Consider the following 22976-nt stretch of genomic DNA (forward strand, 5'->3'; position numbering starts at 1 on the left):
CTAAGCATTTTGCCTAAGTAATATACATGATCTCATTTACCCTTCCCAACAACTCCCTGATTACACTGAGGTTTATATAGGCTAATTAGCTCGCATGAGATTACACAGATATTAAATGTTAAACATCAGGAAAAAAAAAAAAAAAAACCTTTATCACCAAGAGGATGAACATAAAAATATTTCACAAAGCCCTGGAGACCAAACACGATTACATCTCTGCCTACATTTTTAGCTTTGCCTCTCTGTGGTCCGGTCTCGCTGGCTTTCTCTCAGTCATTCAAATGTGTGTGATCTTTCCCATAAGTGCTGATGCAGGCAAGCCGGGTTCGAGAACCCACAGGGCATCCCGAAGGACCAGCTTCACCTGACAGAAATCAAATGGGAGCCAGGAGGAAATAAGAGGGGAGTTTACTGAGTCAGGTAAGTGCCAGACTACAGCAGGCACTGGGAGACTTGGAAAAGGAGAAGTGAGCCTCCTCATGCTTGGGGTCAGAGGTTTATGTTGAAAGGAGTTCAGTGTATGTGTTCCTTCAGGCATCCAGGGTAGGGTCTGATCAAAGGTAAGTGTCAGGTGAACAAGAGGTGTTATTCCAGAAATCACTGAAGGGAAGGGTATCGGCACCAGCGTTGACAGAGATTTGCTCTTAGATGTTATCAGGTGTATGGGGACCAAGGATGTTTTCCCATCAGAGAATGATTAACTTTCTTGTCTCCCCGTTGGAGTAGGAACATAGCTTCTTTAGTTTACTCAGATGCAAGGTGAAATACAGAACATGAGGAAATGGGACCGGCGGAGACATAGCCAAGATGGAGGGTTTCCAAAATGGACTCCCTTCAGTTCCCCTACGTCAATGCCTTGAAGGTATGTGCTGAAAGGAAAATATCTGCAGTTATTTATGCGTTACTTAAAATAAAAGTTCTTTTTTAAATTTTTTGATAGATTTAGGGGTGCCTGGGTAGCTCAGTTGGTTAAGTGCCAGACGCTTGGTAACATCTCAGGTTGTGATCTCATGGTGGTGAGATTGAGGCCCACCTCGGGCTCTGTGCTGACAGCATGGATGGAGCTTGTTTGGGATTCTCTCTCTCTCCCCCTCTTTCTGTCCCTCCCCTGCTCACCCTCCCTCTTGCTCAAAAAGAACAAAATTTAAATTTTTTTATTTAATTTTATATCTTCAATTTAAATGTATATCTTCAAAATAAAAATCTAGAACACTATTTTATCTTAAAAATCATCAAGTATTTATGAACAACACAATTCTTTTCTAAAATGAAGTCAGATTTCTCTTATATTTTTCAAAAATAAAAATATTCTCAGTTTAACTTAAAAAAATTTAAAAAATAAACATATTCTTAGTTTAATTTTAATTTGGTACATGACATATTTAATCTCCATTTTCCAACAAGGTAATCTCTAATTATAATATTATAGGCTGTTGTATAGAGCAGTCATGTATTTAGTATTGTGATCCTATGGTTAAGACATATATTTCTCAGAGTTTACTCAAGAAAATCTTCATATAAACAAATTCAGAAGCGAGCCTGTGCCTAACAATTGGACCAAACCCGAGGACTCTTTATTCTTTTTTTTTTTAATTTCATACCCTTTATTTTCCACAAATATTACTAGTAAATATTATATTTGAGTCACTGTGTTACATTCTAGGATTACAAAATGATAAATGAAGAAAAAAACATGAAAGCATCCAGACAGTAAGAAACAGAAGTTCAGAGAAAGGTCTAAGGCCATTAGGAAAAGGTAAGTGAAAAAGGCAGGATATACCCTGGATTTTGAGTAAACAACAGAGAAGGCAAAGCAAAAGAGGAAAGTCATCCTGGGCAAGTTAAAATTCAGAGACAGGAGTTTAAATCATCCAGTTCTGTGAGAGCAGACGGATGGATGAAATCCTTCCCTGAAGGCTGCATGAGACATTGATGTTTCAGGAGGACAAGGCAGTGACATTTTCCAAAGACTCCTGCAATCAACACGACATTTCTTAGAACCAGAGCTGATGGAAACGCTAGCTCCGTTTATCTCTTTTCCAATATGTAGCGTCTTTTTGCCATTTAGGAACCTATTTTCAGTCTTTTCTGCCTCTTCTTAGAGAACGATATGCGAGGTTTCTCCTCAATACAGGAGGGGTTTGGGGGATGTGGGGGACTAGGGCAGGAGTGGACAGAAACAGAAACCAGCCTGCATTTCCTGTACTCCAGACACTATCAGATTTCCTGGACTATGAAACTACTTTGAAAAAGAAATTCTCAGTCTGAGAAATAAGTTCCTGGGCTCAGAACATCACCCTCTTCAGTTTACCCTCATCAGAACTGCCAGAATCAGCTTTCTTTTCTTTTCTTTTTTCTTTTCTTTTCTTTTCTTTTCTTTTCTTTTCTTTTCTTTTCCTCTACTTTTTTTAATGTTTATTTATTCTTGAGAGACAGAGAGACAGTGCCTGAGCTGGGGAGGGGCAGAGAGAGAGGGAGACACAGCATCCAAAGCAGGCTCCAGGCTCTGAGCCATCAGCACAGAGCCCGATGCGGGGCTCGAACTCACAGACTGTGAGATCATGACCTGAGCCGAAATTGGAGGCTCAACCAACTGAGCCGCCCAGGTGCTCCCAGAATCAGCTTTCCGAAACCCAAACCTGATCGAGTAACTGCCCAACTCAGAATCCTTCCACCCCTTTCCAGTTTTCACAGCCTCAACTCCCATCTTTAATATGGCAGCAGCTTTTGAAAGGTGTGAGAGGACGCTTGCCGCCGTCTTCCTACCATGTGCCCAGTGTGGGGAGCAGGGCTGGCATGCACCGTGCTCTTGGAGAACACAGCTGAGGGGACAACGGCCCTGCCAGCTGCCAGCCTTGCCTCCCATTGTCTGTCCCCCTCCTGTGCTGCGTCCCTCACCCCCCTGCTGCTCCTCACCTGCTCGAGTCTCTCCTGCCTTTCTGGCCTCTCTCTTCCTCTGACCCTCCTGTTTTCCATCTTTATCCTCTAACCTACCCTCTGCACCAGTGGTCTCACACTTTGCTAACTGGACCCACCTTTCAAAACTCCTGGAAGGTGGTTTACTCCGTGAAGTTTCCTTTGATCTCTACTTGTAGTAAGATGTCCCATAGCCATTTCTACAAACTTTCCTCACTGCTCTTACTGTACTTGGACGTAGCATTGTCTCCCACAAAGACCGTTAACAGCCTTCAAAGCAGGGAACGTGTTACTCATCGTTGTATTCCCCGCGACTAGCAAGATTCTCGGCATTGAACTACTTTTTTCTACATAAAAGCTTTTAGAAATTGTTAGTAAACCCAACTAAAGGACAATCTTTTCAGAACTCTCCCTGTTGTTTCTGATGGCCAAAGTCCTTTTTCGATCCTCTTCTACGATGATAATTTGACACGAAAACTTCATTTTCTTATTATGTAACAACTACTGTCATTAATAACATAGTTACTGTTCGTTTTTTTAATGGCGCTTTATAGCTGGTTCACTCCATTGACTTGCTTCTTTTTGACATTTTTTAAGGAGAAAAACCGTTCAGGTGGCACCGAATGAACACAAACCTGAGAGTTTTCTGCTCTGGGTGCCCCTTCCAACAGCTGTGACAATGGACGTCTTCGGACCTCAGTTTCCTCAACTACAAATCAAAGACACGGACAGATGGTATCTAAATCTAGTATTCTAGTCTGAAAATTAAAGGAGAGTACATTATAAATATTTTATAGAGGCTATTTGTGATTATGAACTCATGCATAATTTCCTAGAGCTTTTTGACTGAATATTCTAGGACTATAAAAGTATTCTGGAGAAATGTGCCAAAGCAGCTGGAAAAAATTCAATTATTAGTTTAGCGTCAATTTTTCTCCCTCCATTTCTACATTATATTATTCTCATCCAGTGAAGCATTTTGTTGACACAGAAAACACAAATACGTTGTGATTATTAAGTTAACTTTCATTAATAGAGTACTTACGTTAATAGCATTTCCAAGTAATTTTTCTTGTCTACAAACAAAATGCCTTATTTTTTTCCCCAATGATTGCACCTTTTTGATGATAACTTGAGGCTTGCCTACTCTATATGCTAGTGTCAAACACAAAACCAGCTTTGGGTATGCGTGAACGATTTCACTGCATGTTCTAAATATCTTCTGAAAATGGCACTTTTTTTTTATTATGAGCAGCAGAATTATGCCTCACCATGTGGCCTTATTTGAGATTATATTATTAAATGTGGCATGAGAGCTGAAATACGAAGTGAAACTTGTATGATTTCTAACTGCCTTTCCAATAAAAGCAGCAGGGTGCTATTAAGAAATCCCATTTTGAAAATATATATTTGCAGAAGAAATAAGGCTTCAGTTCTCATTCTCTATAGGCAACTCTACATAGGCAAGCTGCAAGGTTTCTTCCATGTCATTACCATTGGTTTTTTCTTCCGATTTATAGAATTTCACTATCTCCTAGGGACGCACCAGGCTCTAAATAGCTCTGCTTCATTAGAAACTCTTTCTTTGGACTCTTCTTCTCAAGATTAGAAACAGCCCTTTTTTATAGTTCTGTGAATGGTACCGTTTGAAACATACAATGTTCTTGTTCTTGTTTTTTCTTCTGGAAGCCTATACCTTCCACTATAGTGTTTTTGAAATAACATTACAGCTTTCTAATATATGTGTGACTATTTGAGTTTTAAATGGGGACAAACATTGGATTAAATATTAACTTGCGCCTGAATGTACTATGGAATCGTGGACGCACGCTGACCACAAATTTGTCATTACTATTCAGTGTAGCACATTCACTTTGTGCCATAAAGTATACCAGTTACACTTTAGGATTTTTGAAGGATCTTATTTACTCTGTAGCATTCATAGCTCTTCTCTTTAGAAAGCTTAAGGAGTCGTGGCAGATAACAAAATGCCTATTTTTCAGGGAGGAAGGCAGAGTTGATTTGAGATAAAATAGAGCTCCCTGATGCTGATTTGCTTTGTGAAAGATGCAATTGGATGCAAATATCTCTAATGAGCAGCTATGTTGTCTCTGCTTATTTCAACCTAATATCACATTTTTTGTTGTTTTCTTAACTGTGATTTTCTATAAAGATAAAAACATATAGATATTAATAGAGCAGAGATCTGTGTAATCATCACCCAGATTTAATTAGTACAATTAGTATTATATTAGTATTCCATCTATTATATTCGTATTATATTAGTATTTCCATCTATTACAAAAAAGCTTTATACATATACTGCAGAAAATCTATTCCCACCCCCATCACATTCCCTCCTATCTGTTGCCAGAGATGCTGAGTGAATGGGTGTCTCTCCATTTATGGTTTTATTTATTTTTTTAATCTTGACTTATTTTTGAGAGAGAGACAGACAGAGTGTGATCAGGGGAAGTGCAGAGAGAGAAGGAGACACAGAATCCAAAGCAGGCTCCAGGCTCCGAGCTGTCAGCACAGAGCCCAAGGCGGGGCTCGAACTCATGGACCGTGAGATTGTGACCTGAGCTGAAGTCAGACGCTCAACCGACTGAGCCACCCAGACACCCCAGCCATTTATGGTTTTATATATAACATATATATAATATGTATTGTCACTATAAACATATTGTCACTAATACAGGAGGAACATAACACTGTCAGGTCACTTTGCAACATGCTTTTTATTCACTTAAAATTATGTATTTTGGGGTGCCTGCGTGGCTCAGTCGCTTGAACACCTGATTCTTTTCAGCTCGGGTCAGGTTCAGATCTCATGGTTGGTGAGATCGAGCCCTGTGTCGAACTCTGCACTGACAATGCAGAGCCTGCTTGGGATTCTCTCTCTCCCTCTCTCTTTCTGCCTTTCCCTCAGTCTCTTTCTCTCTCTCTCTCTCAAAATAAATACACGTAAAAATATGTATTTGAAGTTTACTGATTTTAATAAATGTACCCTTTACTCATTTTTGTTTAATCCATTGTGTGACCATACTCAATTTATCTACCCATTCTTCAGTAATGAATGTTTTCATTGCTTCCAGAATTTTACTACTAAAAATAATACTGACTGGAGGTTTTTATGTGGCTCTCCTAAAATGGGTAAACCTGATTTCCTCTAGTGTGTATTTTCTCCATTTGAGGAACTCCGGGGTCAGTGGGTCATTACTTTCTGCTTCTAAAGCTTATAAATGCGTGTGATAAACAAAAAGGGGCATGCACAGTTTTGCCTTAACAACATATCGTCTTCTGCGTCATTGCCGAATCAATCAATAAATGAATAATTAATTTTGAATAACTTACTAGTAGGGAGATAGTAAACTTTTCTGAGGCGAATTGTAAAGCATTCCTCTCTGTGGTTGCAATTAAGGTTCTTTCTTTTTGAATAATGTCCTTTCGTCTTGCTTCATAAATGAATAAAAGAGTGAGGTTTTGAAGCGTCATGGACCTAGCCTGCACTCCAGCTAATGAAAATGTGTTCACTGCTTTAAAAGTTTTTTTTTTAATGTTTATTTATTTTTGAGAGAGACAGAGACAGAACATGAGTGGGGGAGGGGCAGAGAAAGAGAGAGACACAGAATCCGAAGCAGGCTCCAGGCTCTGAGCTGTCAGCACAGAGCCCGACGTAGGGCTTGAACTCACTAACCACGAGATCATGACCTGAGCCGAAGTCAGACGCCCAACCGACTGAGCCACCCAGGCGCCCCTCTTCACTGCTTTTTAGAACCACATAGTTCCTAATGCCTCTTCCTAACACATGACTCTTACAAGCAGTTGCCTCATTGTACTTACCTTACATGTGTAGAGGATAAAAAACATGCAGAGAGGAGGAAAAGGACATAGCTTTTTCTAAGGTTAGCATCCTCCCTAACAAGAAACTGTTTAGGACGTTCAGCCTGGGCATCAGAAAGGTGGATACCTGAGGAGCCCCTGGGTGGCTCAGTTGATTAAGCATCAGACTCTTGATTTCAGTTCAGGTCATGATCTCACCGTTTGGGAGGTTTGTGAGTTCAAGCCCCACATCAGGCTCTGTGCTGACAGTGTGGAGCCAGCTTGGGATTCTCTCTCTCTCTCTCTCTCTCTCTCTCTCTCTCTCTCTCTCTCTCCCTCTCTCTAAAAATAAATTAATAAACTTAAAAAAAAAAAAAAGAAAATTGGTTACCTGAGAGCAAGTACTATCTCTTAGTTTTCTATCAATAAATACTATCCTGATAAACACTACCAGAACAGTGTCTATTAACAGGCAGTTATTCATTTACCCATTCCATTGGTGCATATTGCTTATATTTATATTTAAAAATAAAAGGACAACCATTCGTGATGACTAATTTTATGTGTCAACTTAGCTAGGCCATGGGGCCAGCTGTCTGGTCAAACATATTCTTAATGTTGTTGTGAAGGTATTTTTTAGATGCGATTAACATTTAAGTCCCTAGATTTTGAGCAAAGCCAGCTACCCTCCAAAATGTGGATGGCCTCATCCAATCAGTTAAAGGACTTTGGAGCAAATGTAGGTTCCTGGACCAGAAGCCATTCTGTCACTCTAGAGCAGCATAGGAACCCTGCCTCAAATTTCCCAGTTTCCAGTCCAGAGATTTCTGACACAAGACTGTGACATCAACTCTTTTCTGAATTTCCAACCTGTCTGCCTGCTTGCTCTACAGAGATTGGACTTGACGACCCCCCCCACCAACATATGAGATAATGCCTTAAAATAAATCTCTCTCTCCCTCTTTATCTCTCTTTTCTCTCTTTCTATCGTTTCCTTTTCACCTCTGAGTTTTACTCTATTTCCATACTTTATTTATATTTTTCTTTACACACTTTTGCATAATAAATCCCTCTCTCTCTCTCTCTCTCTTTTCTCTCTATAGTTTCCTTTTCACATCTAAGTTTTCCTTTATTTCCATACTATATTTATATTTATATTTATATTTATATTTATATTTATATTTACATGCTCTTGCATAGTTATATATCTGTTGTGAAAACCCATCTGGTAGTTCCAACATCTGGGTCGTCTCATGGGTGGTCATCTCCATCGATTGCCTGTTCTCTTGAGTATGAATCATCGATTCCTAGTCCTCACATAAATAGTGATTTTGGATAATGTGATGCCTCATTTTGTATGGCAGTTTGGGTTAAAGGTAAAACACTATTTCTGGATGTGACTCTGAAGGTGTTTAGGGATGGGATTAGCATTTGAGTCAATAATCTGGATAAAGAAGGTCTACCCTCACCTACGTGGGCAGGCATCATCCAGTCAGTGGAAGGCCCAAATAGAACAGAAAGGAAGAAAGGGGATGCATTCTTTATCTTTTTTCTTGAGCTGGGACATTCATTTTCTCCCACCCTTGGGCATTGGAGCTCCTGGTTCTCAAGCCACTGGACTAGGATCTTACTTACACCAGTGGACCCCTTCTCATGCCTTCCATCTTGAACTGGGAGTTACACTCAGCTCACCTGGTTCTCGGGCCCTTTGGGATGCAGACTGAATTACACCACTGGTTTTCCCAGTTCTCCTGTTTGCAAATGGCCCCGTCATAGAACTTCTCAGCCTCCATAATTGACTGAGTCAATGTCCATAATAAATGTCCCCTTTTTTATCTATACATATCCTATGGGTTTGTATCTCTGGAGAACGCTAATACAGATTGTACCACTGACATTATGAATCATATATTAAAGAGACGCTAGACAGGGTACTTTCTTCTAAAGGAAACATTTTTCAGACCATTTTAAAAATATTAGCCTGCAGTTAACTTTTAACATTTTCTTTGATTTTATTAAAATGTCCATTATCTTCAGTGTTAAAATTCTTGATATTTTGATATATCTAGATTTCTTGCATTGATTTTTTTATGCAGGAAAATATGATTTGTCTTGATTGCTGGAGTTATCAACCCTCCTTGAAAGTTTGTGCCAACCTGCGTATTTCATTTGCCTCTCCATTAGTCTCATGGGTTCTCAGGAAGAAAGAGGCGCCTGTCTCCAGCCTGGTTGCTGTCGCCGTGTGCCGCTGTGGCCGCACATTAATGTCCTGCGCAATTGGTCCTGTTGATGCTAAATGACCTCAATATCATGACCCCAGAGGATGAATGTTCCAAATATGGGCTGCATCTCTGTCGGCTTATTATTTCTGCAGCTGCCACTTCCTCTGCTTCTATTATAGGCACAGACACACATAAAAATAAAGTCATAAAGATGCTATCGCTTTTCTCCATACACTAAGAAACAGCTAGATAGCTCATGCATTCTGGTACTCGAGGTACCTGAATTATCGGATTTCTCTCCTTGCCAGTGAACACGCTTTGCACTCTTCTTATCCTTACAGAAAAGAACTAATCCCTCCATTCTCATTTCTTTCCTCCAAATAACAAATTTAAAAGGTGGGAAGTCGTATTTTGCATTGACATCATGAAAACGTTCTACTCAAAATAGATAGGCATATTTTCTATGTTCTCAACAAAGAAACCAATAAGCCATAAGGTTATTTACAGTCATATTTTTTTATTTAAAAATCTTAATTCTTTAGAAAGTATTAAGCTGAGAGACTTTCTCCAGATAAGAGTGAGAGAAATTATATTCTGCCTGTCTCCCTCCCCCCGCCAAAATTACAACTTCATCATTTTTTTCCAGGAATGGTTATGTTTTATTTACAAAGAGAGAATTGCTTTTTAAATGGATTTAGTGGAAATTCTTTTTTTTTAATCTTTGGGAGATATAATTAATTATAACATCGTGCAGGTGTCAAGTGTCCAACATAGTGATTCGAGTCAACATTGCTATATGCAAACCTCAAAGTTGCTAAGAGACTAGGTCTTGATCGTTCCTAGCACAACAAAGAAATGATAATCATGTGACATGACAGAGGTGTTAGCTAATGTTAAGGGGGTGATCCTATTGCAATATATAAATACGTTGAGTCAGGGCACCTGGGCGGCTCAGTCGGTTAAATGTCCGACTTCGGCCTAGGTCACGATCTCATGGTTTGTGAATCCGAGCCCTGCTGTAGGTTCTGTACTGACAGCTCAGAGCCTGGAGCCTACTTGGGATTCTGTGTCTCCGTCTCTCTGCTCCTTCCCCTCTCTCTCTCCCTCTCTCAAAGATAAACAAACATTAAAATTTTTTTTAAATTAAATATACTGAGTCAACATCTAGTCCTCATTTTTAATTAAACCTTCAAAAGAATGCCCAAATGTTCACTTCTCTAACATTAGTTGCAAGACCACAGCATGACCTTATTCCAGCTATTCCACTATTTGCTACTTTTCCCACCTCTATAATTTCCACTCTTTCCAATTTTATACGCACGGAATTGGCAGTCAAATTGTTTGCGAAAAAGTATTTTTGTCTACTTATTCATTAATACATTAATTATTTTGCTCATAAATTCATTGCTTAATCTATGATTTCGGTACTCCCAGACCAGTTCTTGCACCTTCTTTTTAAATTATTTCTTCCCTGCTACAAGGACAGTGCTATTCGGCAGCTGGTAGACCACCAAAAGGGATTGCTTCCCAGGTATTTATTATACATGATATAGGAAGAATGACATTTCTGGACCTCTAATTCCATGGGTAGAACTTGGGCATAATAGAATTCTCTTTTACCTTGCTATAGAAAATGAAATAAGATAATGACATAAGTAATAACACAGGATACACAACAAAAGCTCATTTTCTTCTGACTATATGTAACTTCATTCTATTTGAAATTTTGCCATTGTTGCTTACTGACCTACGTGATTCTGCCTCTGTCATTATTTGTATTTTAAGAGAGTATTTAGATTCATAAATTTCTCTTTTGAAACGTGCAGGTAAGTTGTTGTATACCATAGACTAATTTTTGACCTTCATAATGTAGCCAGGTTAATTACTAGTTAATGAAAACCATTTATTTTGCCTATAATAAGCTGCTCAGCAGGAATTTTCCACCTAATTAATAGTGACATGTTATATGAACCACATCTGGCATTTTGCACCTATTTCAAGGCAATTTCGAAGACTAATAATCTACAATACACTCGAATATGTCTTTGCCAGTCATGATAACAACTCACGGTGAAGAATATTTCATAAACAAACACTGCACAGTGATCATTCGAAGTGATTTCAGTTTCCTCATAGACAGTAAAAATAAGTTGAAGAATGCTTCTTTGTCTCAAGAGTAGGTATGAAAGTCCTTGGTTAAAAATTAAACCATGTTCTAGCCCTCAGTGGTACCCCTCTCGATATTGTAAATATTACTCTTTAATTACTAATCTAATTACTTTCCAAATGAACATATAAAATATGTATTAAGTGGAAGAAAACCCATCTAGGCCACTTCTGCAGAATTAGATCGTCATCAAATATATGTCTGGTTATGATTGTTAAAGGGGTCAAATCAAAGGAGTTTACATACAAAATAATTTCAAACCCTAATGGATTAATACTTTGATGAATTCTAAAACTGTGCATCACGGAGCACTCATCCTTTACACGGGACTATGTACGTTAGGGAAGTCAGATAAAACATGTTTACTATGGAAACATTTCAACCTTTAATTACAGGAACACACAGCTTTGCAACTTCCCTCTGTTATAAATTTCACCAGTCACTAGAGTTAATACGTAAAATATTTTAAACAGTCTGAACGGCCTGACAGCCAGTAATCTTCAGTGCAATTTGTCTACTCGTGTTCATTCTGCCTTCATAATCTCAGGTCAGCCAACCTTTGATGAGGCAAGTAAAGAGGCAAAATGTTGGGATTCTGGCATGCCAACAAATGGACCCTATCACTGGAATAAGAGAAATTTCAGGTAGTCTCATTCGTGCTCCTATAGATTATTAAAATTTCTTGAAAACGTCAATGCTCCATTCTCCAGACTATATCTCCCAGATCTGCTAATCAATGTGGAGTTAGGAAAACGAGATTACCGCAATATTAGGCCTATCCGCAGTAATGACAACAGGCCGGATGTGAGGGGGCATTAGAGATTGCCCTGAGGAGATCACGTGGCCATGATTTGAGAAATTAAATCCGATCTTCAATATTTTGCATAAATCCAGCTGTGGTTTTATCTGCATGAAATGTGTTGCCTTAATGTTATGTTTTACCTGGTCTATGGGTTGGAGGAACAAAATTACCATAATCCACTGACCTCGCCTGTTTTCATTCGTATTCACTTTAGATTACAGGAGTTAATATGTTTCACAAGATGAGTTTTTCCAGAAAACAATGACAAAACCGGAAAACCTTCATGAAGGCAAAGAGTGAGAAGGGAAGACACAACCACAAGCTAGGGTTTTGCGACAGGAAACCGAAGGCACCCATGAGAGAAAAAGCTGCTTTTTCCCTTTGCTTCTTTTCCGACTTCTATTTGTGCTAAGACCTGCTCCCCCACTCCACTCCACACATGCCTCGGGATGCAAATAGCCCATGTCATCCTTGTAAGGGACAAGGAGTTTGTGATTTCTCTAGAATACCACGCATCGAAGGAAAGATCAGGTGAGAATGATTGAAGCTATCACACGCATACCCCAGACCAAAGGCGCTAGACGTCTCGATGCCGAGACCCCTGGCTTCAGCCAATAAGTGACATATGATGGACACCTGGACCTTGTCCTCTTTCTGACCAGTTCCTGGCTGCCTGGGGGTACACGTGCACCAGACCACAACTGTCAACAAAAACCCTAGGCCCCAAGAAAGACGAGACTCCTTCTTTTCCTTTCTGAGTCTCCCAGACGTTCCAAGTGTATCTCCTTCCCCACGTCTTCAATAAAGTAGGATTTCGCCTTCTACTGCCTTTGATTTCCATCTTGAGTGAAGCCAAAGACCGTGTAGGTTGGTCCCGGGGGGCCCCCCTCTGGGTCCTCCGACTCCGCCTGTCTGCGTCAATTTTATCATCGCAACCTATACATTTCTCTTATCCTTCTCACTTGCTTCTGGATAAAACTAAATGATGTAGAGTCTCAAGAAGATTGTTCATACTACAGGAAAAAATAACACGTTACCATAAAAAGTTACTCTAAATAAATGGCTTCCCCTAACCGTACCCTCTGTATAAACATTTCTCTATGGGGCACCTGAGTGGCTCAGTGGGTTAAGCATCGGACTTCGGCTTCAGTTGGTCAAGCTTCTGAATTCAGCTCAGGTCATGGTCTCATGGTTCCTGGGTGTGAGCACTGCGTCGGGCTCTGTGCTGACAGCTCAGAGCCTGGACCCTGCTTCAGATTCTCTCTCTCTCTCTCTCTCTCTCTCTCTCTGCCCCTCCCCTGCTCGCACTCTGTCTCTCTCTCAAAAATAAACATTAAAAACAAATCCAAACATAACTCTTCATGTAGTTGTGGTGTAAAGCCTAAAGCCAAGGTGCAGTCTGATGCATTGTCTTCTGGTAAAATCAGGAGGACTTCAAATGGCCTAACTACAAGGTTGTCACCCAATCAGCCCACCAGGATAAGGCCCCCTAGCCAGGCAACAGTCCTCATCAAATGTACCAAGTGTAGCTCCTGCTTTTGGAGGGTGGGCGTCAGTTCCCTGGCAGGCCATGGAATTATTCAACAAGCCAATTACGTGATCACATAGAAACCAGGGGGCACCCCACCCTCTTGATTCTGCAGAACTTCCCTCCGACAGCCCCTGCCTGTTCACCGTTCTCAAGTGCAATCCTCTTGGGGCCCCACGTGGTTGGGATTCCCCTCCTCAAAGCTGGGTTTGTCCGTCCCCATAACACTAGGTAGGAATTACTACTTTCTTAACAACAGGCTGAATAGCAAACAATTAAAACTGTACAGAAATGATGATTTATTTTTGCTTTAATATGAAAAAGTGGGAAATTGCATTAATTAATTTTAATGCATTCCTGCTGAAGGTCCAACTGACCCATGATGAATTATCCTTCGTACATTTTTCACTTTACTATCTAGTATTTTCCTTAGGATTTTTGTATGAATGTTCTTAAAAGTTATTGGCTGTGGGATTCTCATTTATTTTGCTGTTCTTGTTAAGTTTGGTTTTAAGGGCCTGATTAGCCTCATGAAATAAAAGAAATTCACTCATTTTTATTTTAATTCTGGGAAAGCTTGTGTATGATTGGAATTACTTGTTATGCAGATGTCTGATAGAATTCATCAGTGAATCCAACTTTGTGTGGGTTTTCTATATAGAAAGACTGCTGATTGTTAATTGAATCTATCTGGCTTTAGTTATAATTCAGATTTCTTTTTCGTCGTCCTCATAAGTTTTACTAATATTTTACCAGCGATTTTTAGATTTTTATCTAAATTTTCCTATAGTTTGCTATAAAGTGACTGACTCAAAATATGCTTTCATAAACTTGTCTATTATATGACTTCTCTTGTCTATTATCTCTCTTAGGTTTGTTCATGCTGCTTTGTTTCCTTCTGTGCATGATGTTTTAACTGAGTTGTAGACATTACTGAAGAAAAATTGGAAAAAAAAATTGTCGGGCCCTAAATGATGTTGCATTTCACATCAGAGGCCAGAGATTTTGGCAACACTGAAATCAGTTTAATCTACACAACTATTGAGAATTCTAAGTTGGATGTTAGTCTTTGAACTATGTTTATTCCTATTATTCCTATAATTGTTGGACAAATCATTCCCAGCCAAATTGCTAGGAGTCGTAACAAGATTTCAACTCATGCCCCGGTATGCATGAACTTTGGTTCCTCTTGTCCCATGGATATTCAGATGAATCCTTTTTTATCTGGCTTTTCTTCATCTCTACTGATATTTTGCTGTTGTCGTTTTACAGTCTGTTTTATCTGAGATTAGTACAGCCACTCTAGTTTTCTGTGGTTTCTGTTTGTAGATTTTTTTCTATCATGTTGCTTTCAACTCCTATCTTCAAATCCAGTGTGTCCCCTGAAGACAACACATAATAGGATATTGTTTATTTTAACCATATTGACCAACTCTGCCTTTTGATTGGATTGTTTACTTCATTCACATTTAATGTTCGGATTTATGGCTCATAGTTTTGTTTGTTTTACATAAATTGCCTGTCCTCAATGTTTCTCCATCATTAACTGCTTTCTTTTGCATTAAGTGAATATTTTTCAGTATAACATTTTCATTTCTTTAATAAATAAGAAGAAAGAAGAAAGAAAGAAGAGGAGGAAGAGGAAGAGGGGAACAACAAGAACAACGATGATGATCACAACTCCATGTGCTTGGGCTTTAGATTTATTTTATTTTTCAATTAATTTTGCTCCAGGTCTGATTATCCAATCTGTTTGAGTGTTTAGGTCTAAAGGATTCAATATTAATATATTTTATCCTTAAAATGGCTCAAGTGAATCATATGCCCAAAGTGATCTGGAGTCAGTTCCTTCGAAAACCCTGCAATTGTTGAGGGGCGTGTGGGTTGCTCAGTGGGTTGGGCGTCCCACTTCGGCTCAGGTCATGATCTCACAGTCGTGAGTTCGAGCCCCACGTCGGGCTCTGCGCTGACATGTCAGAGCCTGGAGGCTGCTTCAGAATCTGTCTCCCCTCTCTCTCTGCCTCTGTCCCTTTCTCTCTCTCTCTCTCTCTCTCTCTGTCTCTCAAAACTGAATAAACGTTAAAAAAGTATCGAAAACCTTGGAATGTTCAAAGCACACAGTTTTGCTGGCTTCATGTTTTTCTAAGGAATAAGTCTAAGCAGGCTCATAGAGGAATTTTCTGGAGGAGACACTGAATGTGTTTCAACTTGGTCAATCTTCAAAGGCCCAAGAAAGCAGGAAAATCAAATAGTTCATAGTTTGTGCCAAATATTTTGTTAATGACCAACGATCCAAGTGGTGATTGCATTTGGTTGTTAAGAAGCCTCTTTTGGTCTCCCAGAGACAGGTACTGGATCTGAGGTTATCACTGCATTGGCTCAAATGCTCAGTTAGTAATGGCTTTAGTCAAAAGATCAACTTAAAAGAAGCAAGCTCTTACCCATTGAATATTTCAAGCAAGTATTGATTGTGTTGCATTTTTTCTTAGATGTTTGCTATTTTTTATTTCAACTCACTTTCAAGTGGAAATACTGTCAAAATTCCATAATTCATAGTTAAACTAAAGCTTGTTTGAAGCCCTTATAAAACGGATCACAGCCTTGATTTAAAAATCAAATAAATACATTTAGAGAAAATAAATAAATATAGCTAGAGAAAATGTATTAAAGGAAATATAGAAAAAATCCTTAGACATACACAGTAGTCAGGTCTTGTAGGTCTCATATTCCTCAGTTACTTTGCAGTTATAATCTGAATAGAATACTAAGGATTAGAAAGTAAAAAAGAAAATTGGCAAAAAACAAACTGATCTTTGCTTGGCTTAATATTATTACATACCTCAGAATCTTAAAAATCACTCTTATAATGAATCAGCCATAAGGTTGGCCTTAATTAATTCAGTCTCCTGTGCAAGACCATAAATGAAACATAATTCATTGTAATTTTCATTTACCCTCCTCTACCCTTTAAAAAAGAAGAAACTTCTATTTTAACCTTCTTGGCTTAGTGTTTTAATTCAATGACATAGTGAAAATGTATGGAATCGACTTAAATACCTTTTTAGATTTTTTCAGTGAGCATTGGCTCTAACCTGAGTATTTCCTTGTTGACATTAATGCAGTTTATTCAATCAAAAGCTACATTAAATTCTATATCTTCACTGCATTTATCAATTACACTCCTTTCCAGGTCACTAACCTCTCCTGAATTTTTTATTACTAAATTACTTTGATGAAGTGATGCTTAAATTTCTCTTTAGTACTTCCTAAAGTTATGAAACTGATTTTCATTCAGGCTCACATCGTCATCTGTCAGACTATTTCTTGAGAAACTGTTCTAGCAAATACACGCACGTGCTTGCACACACATACAAAGCGCCTCAGGCTTTGCAATATTTCACGTACGGATCCTTAGAGACAGAAATAGTTGGCAATAAGGAAAATGGGGGAGACATTTCTCACTAAAGTAACTAAGGACATTTAAAAATAAATAAGCAAAAACAGTGCTCCCAAGATACAGTTCAAATACAGTGAAGAGTAATACCAACACACAATTCCAGTATCTGTAAGAAATTTACACTGAAAAGAAGGCACATGATTGAAATAACTTTACCCAGAACTTATATAAAAGCATTTTTCAGATTTGTTTCATAGGACTCAGGCAGTTTACAGCACAATATTAAAATTCTTTGTGCCTTTCCAATTCTTGACTTAAAGACCTGGAATCTTTAGGTCTTTAAAGATTTAAAAAAAAACAGTATAATCATCTGTCTACTCTGTAAGAGCTTATTTCCAAGCTGATAATAATGTCAAACTCCTCTCACACTCTCCTCATTTCCATTGTTCGTATAATTTTACAGTATTAATTATAATAAGCAACTTGTGAAAACACGAGGCTAAAAATAAAAGGTAGGATGAACAAAAGTGATTCATTTACTGCTTTGGAAGTTTCCTCCAATTGTTACCATGCTCTGGGAGACTGAGAATGTAGACCCAGGTTCAGGGGGAAGAAACTCAGTGACATGATGCCTGTCATGGTATGTGGGCTCCATCCTTATGCCTTCATCCAAACTCAATTACTTCCTAAAAGTCCCACCTCCAAATACCATCATATGAGAAATTAGGGCTTCAGGGGTGCCTGGGTTTCTCAGTCAGTTAAGCATCTGACTCTTGATTTTGGCTCAGGTCATGATCTCACATGTTGTGAGATCGAGCCCCATGTCTGCATGGAGCCTGCTTGGGATTCTCTCTCCCCCCACCCCCCCGCTCTCTCTGCCCCCTGCCCTTACACACATTCTCTCATGAAATAAGTAAATGAAGTTTAAAAAAAAAGCAATTAGGACTTCAGCATGTCCATTTTGAGGGACACAAACATTCAGTCGTGGCAAATACGTTCATATAATGAAGTACTACACCATAATGAGAATAAATGAAGTGCACCTTCATGCAACATCTCATGACTATAATTTTGAGCAAAGGAAGCCAGATATGTGAATATATTAAAATATTCCATTTATGTAAAGTTGAAACAGAGACAAATATTAACTACGACATTACAAGTCAGGTGTTTTCTATTGGGGAGTAAGTAATAATAGTATTAGTAAACCCTAGAAGGTCACAAAGAAAGGCTTCTAGGGTTTATTAATACTATTATTTTATTCCCTGTTACATTTTAGGTACCTTTACTTTGAAAATTCTTTAAGCTTTACATCTATAATCTGCAAAACTTTTAAGGGTTTGTTATACTACAGTGAAAAATGACATTTAAAGTCTTTAGGAAACATAATTGTTGTGAAAGAGAAGTGTCCTTGGTTAAGCTTAAAATAACTTGATATTAGACTGTAAACTGTGTGTTTAAAGTTCAAGACCTTTCTTTAAGTAGTAAGAATGAAACAAGGTTATTGTCTGTTAACAAACAATAGTCTTGGCATATCTCAATTTTTCAATTGGAAATGAAAAAATATATTAACATTGGCCTCTGGATAAAACAACACTGCATATAAGTGAAAGCAAATGATTATCTCTAAGAATTAAAGGAAAATTTCTCCAAAAATAGTGTTCTGAAAAATCAGGAAGACAATTTCAGGAATTTATTTGGAATCTTTAAAAAAGCATACAAGGATGTGTTCTCTTTACATTTAGTGGAAAAGCCAAGTGAGCACAGATTGATATAAAAAGGTATGGGACTGAAAAAAAAAAAGACAACAGGGTGGAATAAAAAAATATATACAAATTTATAGTCCTGATGGTATGACTAGATTTAATAAACAAAATAAATAATTTCAGACATTTCTGGGAAAAAAAAAGTTTTATACAGGGTGCCTGGGTGGCTCAGTTGGTTGAGCATACGACTTCAGCTTAGGTCACGATCTCATAGTTCATGGGTTTGAGCCCTGCATCAGGCTCTGTGCTGACAGCTCAGAGTCTGGAGCCTGCTTTGGATTCAGTGTCTCCTTTTCTCTCCCCTGCTCGCTCTCTGCCTCTCTCACTCTCAAAAATAAACATTAAAAAAAATTAAGTTTTATGCTAATGAATGCCATTTCTAAGCATAAATGAATGATCCTTCACTGATCAAAATTAGATATAAAAGTTATATCTGAAAATATCAATAATTATGAATTTTATGTGAGTTGTTGGCCTTGAAAACAAAGCCAGTTATATGACAAACAAAATAGGTTCATTCAGGAATAGCAGAGGAATTGCAATTTTAGGACATGAAAGTTATGGCAAAACTACAGGCAAATCCAGAGAAGAAAGAAGAAAAATGTTACTTCATGGAGAAAAAGGAGGAACTTGGGGAGGGCTTTTCTGAATGAAAGTCCCTTAGAGGAGAGTGAGAATTCAGGATGGTGATCATCTCTCATTGGCTGAGGTTTGTCAGCTTCTCATTGGCTGGGCTGTTGCTGGGCAAGGACAGAATTTTCTTTTTCTTGCTGGGATAGTAAATTAGGCTTCTTCTTGTTGGAAAATGCAAGGTACCCTTGTTCCTCCAATTGACAGCGACTTGGTAGGGCGTGAGAGTTCTTCCTTCTGGCCTCCCAACTCTATTTGAAATGGGGTTTCCTTTATTCAGTTTCACAGAGTTTAAAAGAATCCTATGAACATTCTGAAAGGCATTAGTTACCAAAACCGAGAAGGAGGTTTTAGTATACTAATTTCAAAGTTCTCCATACAAAACTAAATGTCAGAAAACAATAGATCAATGTATTCAGTACTGAAGAGGAAAAATATTATGAATAAAGAATATAAAATTAGGCAAACTTGCACAGATGTTGGTGACAAAGAGACACTTTCAGTTGTAATGATCAAAAAGTAGAACAACATACCAACTTCAAGGGGAAAAGAACCACTAAAACTTACGAAAGCAGTGAGGAGAAAAAACAATATTTATCAAAATAGGGAAATAGTAGTGTAAAAGAACTAATTTTGAACACAGAAAACACTTAAAATATTAAAAAGTCTGAATAATTGATGTGAAACTAGTCTTGACAATAGCTACAAAAGTTACAAATTCTTGAGTGAAAAAACAAGTAAAAAATAATATTGAAACCAATAAACTAAGCTAAAAACAAAAGTTTCATCGTATTGAGAAAATAAAGGAAAATCATGTGGAGTGGAGTTGACACAAGGATTCTAACTTCCCATATGCTCTTGTGGGATTTCTTTATATGATGCATAAAATTGATAAATGAGGAAATGGTGCAGGACAACATTCTTTAGAAATACGTGATTAGACGTAATCACATGTATATGATTAACATACAGAGACTTTACATTCTCATTGATGCGACCATACCAAATCTAGGACAATGAATAACCTAAGATATGTCTGAAGAAAAGTTCTTATGCAAAAAAAAAAAAAAAAAAAAAAATCTCTAAGCAAAATGAAAGGATGGCCCTTCTCTGATCAAAATTACATAGAAAAGTTGCATCTGAAGGCTCAAAGATTTGCCTGTGTAAAAAAAATCTCACTACTTGTTCCTATTAAATTCTACTTTATGGATTAAGATATTCCTTTCCTCATAAATATGTGGTAAAGTTGGAAGGGTCCATTACCTACATATGTCTTTTCCTGAAAGGAATCTGATGACTGATGATATCAATTGGCATATTCGTGTAAAGAAGCTGTCACTTAAGAACAACAGCTGGTAGGAAGGAGAGGTATCCATGATTTCTGCGAGTATGTGTGTGCTTCGTGGGTACATGCGTATGTACGTGACCTTGTTCTTGTGTCTATATAAGTGCGTGTGACATGGGGAACAAAATTGTCATCTCCTTAATTTGGCCTAGAACAGGTATTTTGTCATGCATGCCTTTATTTTCTGTCTTTTCTCTATAGATGAAGGATGAAGGAAGAAAGAATATTCACCTTGTATGTAATGTAAGATGTAATAAAATGTGAGTCCTATGCTAAAACTCTTCACGGGCTCCTGAGCCAAAATTCAACCCTAAATTCATTATTTACAAGATGTACATACACTCTGTTGTTTTGTTTTGCAACATTATTTTTTCAAAACTTTCCTAAATAAAACATAATACATAATTATTATATACAATTATATATCATATTATCTTATATGCTTATAGAACTAATATATTAACATTTAACATTTCATTATAAATTAAAAATTTATTTTTTTACACTTAAAGATGCTTTGTGGGGTGCCTGGGTGTCTCAGTCGGTTAAGCTTAAGCGTTTGACCAGCTCAGGTCATGACTTCACATTCTGTGAGTGAGTTCAAGCCACGCATCAGGCTCTGTGTTGACAGCTCAGATCCTGGAGCCTACATCAAATTCTACGTCTCCCTCTCTCTGTCCCTCCCCCACTCACACTCTGTTTGTCTGTCTGTCTCTCTCTCTCTCAAAAATAAACATTAAAAAAATTTTTTTAAAGATGCTTTGTAGACTTTAAAAGGGAGAAGCCACTTTTCTCAACCAAAATGCCACTGTTTAGCATCCAAAATGCTGAAAAAGAGGTACGCCTGGGTGGCTCCATTGGTTACATGTCCGATTTTGGCTCAGGTCATGATCTCATGGTTTACGGGTTCGAGCCCCACATGTGGCTCTCTGCTCTTAGCACAGAGCCTACTTCAGAGCCTCTGCTTCCCTCTCTGTCTATCCCTCCCCCATTCATTCTCTCTCTCACTCTCTCTCCCTCTCTCTCAAAAAGAAACATTTAAAAAAATTAAAATGCTGAAAAAGAAGTTCATATAACTGACTTCTCTGACTTCTCTGACTCATAAAACTGAAGAATCTACTCCCAAGAAAATGAACAAAGCTCTAACTAAGAAACAAAAGTATAATGAAATCTATTCTTCTCCAAGCTTTGCATATGTTCAAATTTCACTCACTGTTTGGAACTGTGCAGTACAGAACGTTTTTGAATGGTGTTATTGCACGAGCTCAGTTGTGGCATCATTTTGAGGTCAATCATTAAATAAAAAGAGCTAAATTTTCCTAACATAAACGTGATAAGCTCTTTAAAATCCAAACACTATTTGTCAGAACTTTCCAACTGGAACTGAAGAAGCCACCGAAGCGTCTTACAAGGTAACTTATCACCGTGGCTGGAGAAGCACACACAAGAGCTGAGACGATAATAAAGCCGTGTACAGTGGGCATCGGTGATTGCCTGCAGTATAAACAGGAAGTGAAATAAATCATGGCACTGACACTTTCCACCATGAAGGAGTTCACTGTATTAAAGATTTAGATACAGACGTGAAGCCTGGGTTAACATCCCATATGTAGAATTGCGCTTCTGCCTTACAAATGGTCAGATCTACAGACGCGAATTAACTTGCTCTTTTTCTTTATTTTCGGGTTCTGCACCAACTCTCCCATGAAGGAAGGCTCCTTTTATGTGACTGCTAAGCCACAGACACAATGGAGGCGATATCTTAGAAATGTCAAGTACACGTTTTGCGTCTCCGCATTTATCTTGGAACAATTAAGTTGACATCAGCTCTAATGACCGAAGAGCAATGGGGGACAAAACTGCGGATGCCCAACCCTCCTCTTCCATGCCATGTTGACAACGGTAAAGAAAAGGCCAGTCCTGTGTAAGATTGCCTTTGATGAAGGAGAAAGAGGTGATATTTTATTAAAGCTAAGCCATTGTCTACATATCTTTTTTTAACATTCTGTGGCAAAATGTGAAGCACACGTAAAATATTTTTGCAGCATTCCAAACATCAGTAGCTGTCTAGAAGATAAAAAGGTTTGAAATTGTTTACATTGCAATCTGAACAAGCTACTCTTTTCATGAAATTCCATTATTCTTTGATATCACGAGTGAAAAGGAAAAAAAAACAGTGGTTGTTCAGACTTGGATGCCTGGTAGACATTTTTTCCATTTAGTTGAAGTACATTTGCATTGATTCCAGTTTGAGGCATCGCAAATAAGGCCTCCTTACACAGCCATGTGCAGGTTTTTGCATAAACATGTTTTCAGTCCTGCTGGGAAATGCCTAGAAGTGAGTTCACTGGTCACATAATGTATGTTTAGCTTTATAA

The 22976-nt window shown here is 38.2% G+C and overlaps 1 long non-coding RNA gene across 4 annotated transcripts; it reads left to right on the top strand.

Annotated features, from left to right (window-relative positions):
- The first annotated feature begins 480 nt into the window (after positions 1-480).
- Positions 481-17237, top strand: LOC109256869 (uncharacterized). 4 transcript variants are annotated; one of them, XR_008422314.1, is made up of 5 exons: positions 481-560; positions 727-862; positions 1664-1756; positions 11678-11774; positions 14333-17237. It is a non-coding gene; the product is annotated as an uncharacterized LOC109256869 (long non-coding RNA). The 4 variants fall into 4 exon arrangements; XR_002075810.2 differs by lacking the exon at positions 14333-17237 and adding an exon at positions 12147-12473; XR_002075811.2 differs by lacking the exon at positions 11678-11774 and having other exon boundaries at positions 14333-17233.
- The last annotated feature ends 5739 nt before the right edge of the window (positions 17238-22976 follow it).

The sequence above is a fragment of the Panthera pardus genome, unplaced genomic scaffold (genome assembly GCF_024362965.1).
Source record: "Panthera pardus isolate Hobbes unplaced genomic scaffold, ASM2436296v1 HiC_scaffold_15, whole genome shotgun sequence".
Classification (NCBI taxonomy): Eukaryota; Metazoa; Chordata; class Mammalia; order Carnivora; family Felidae; genus Panthera; species Panthera pardus.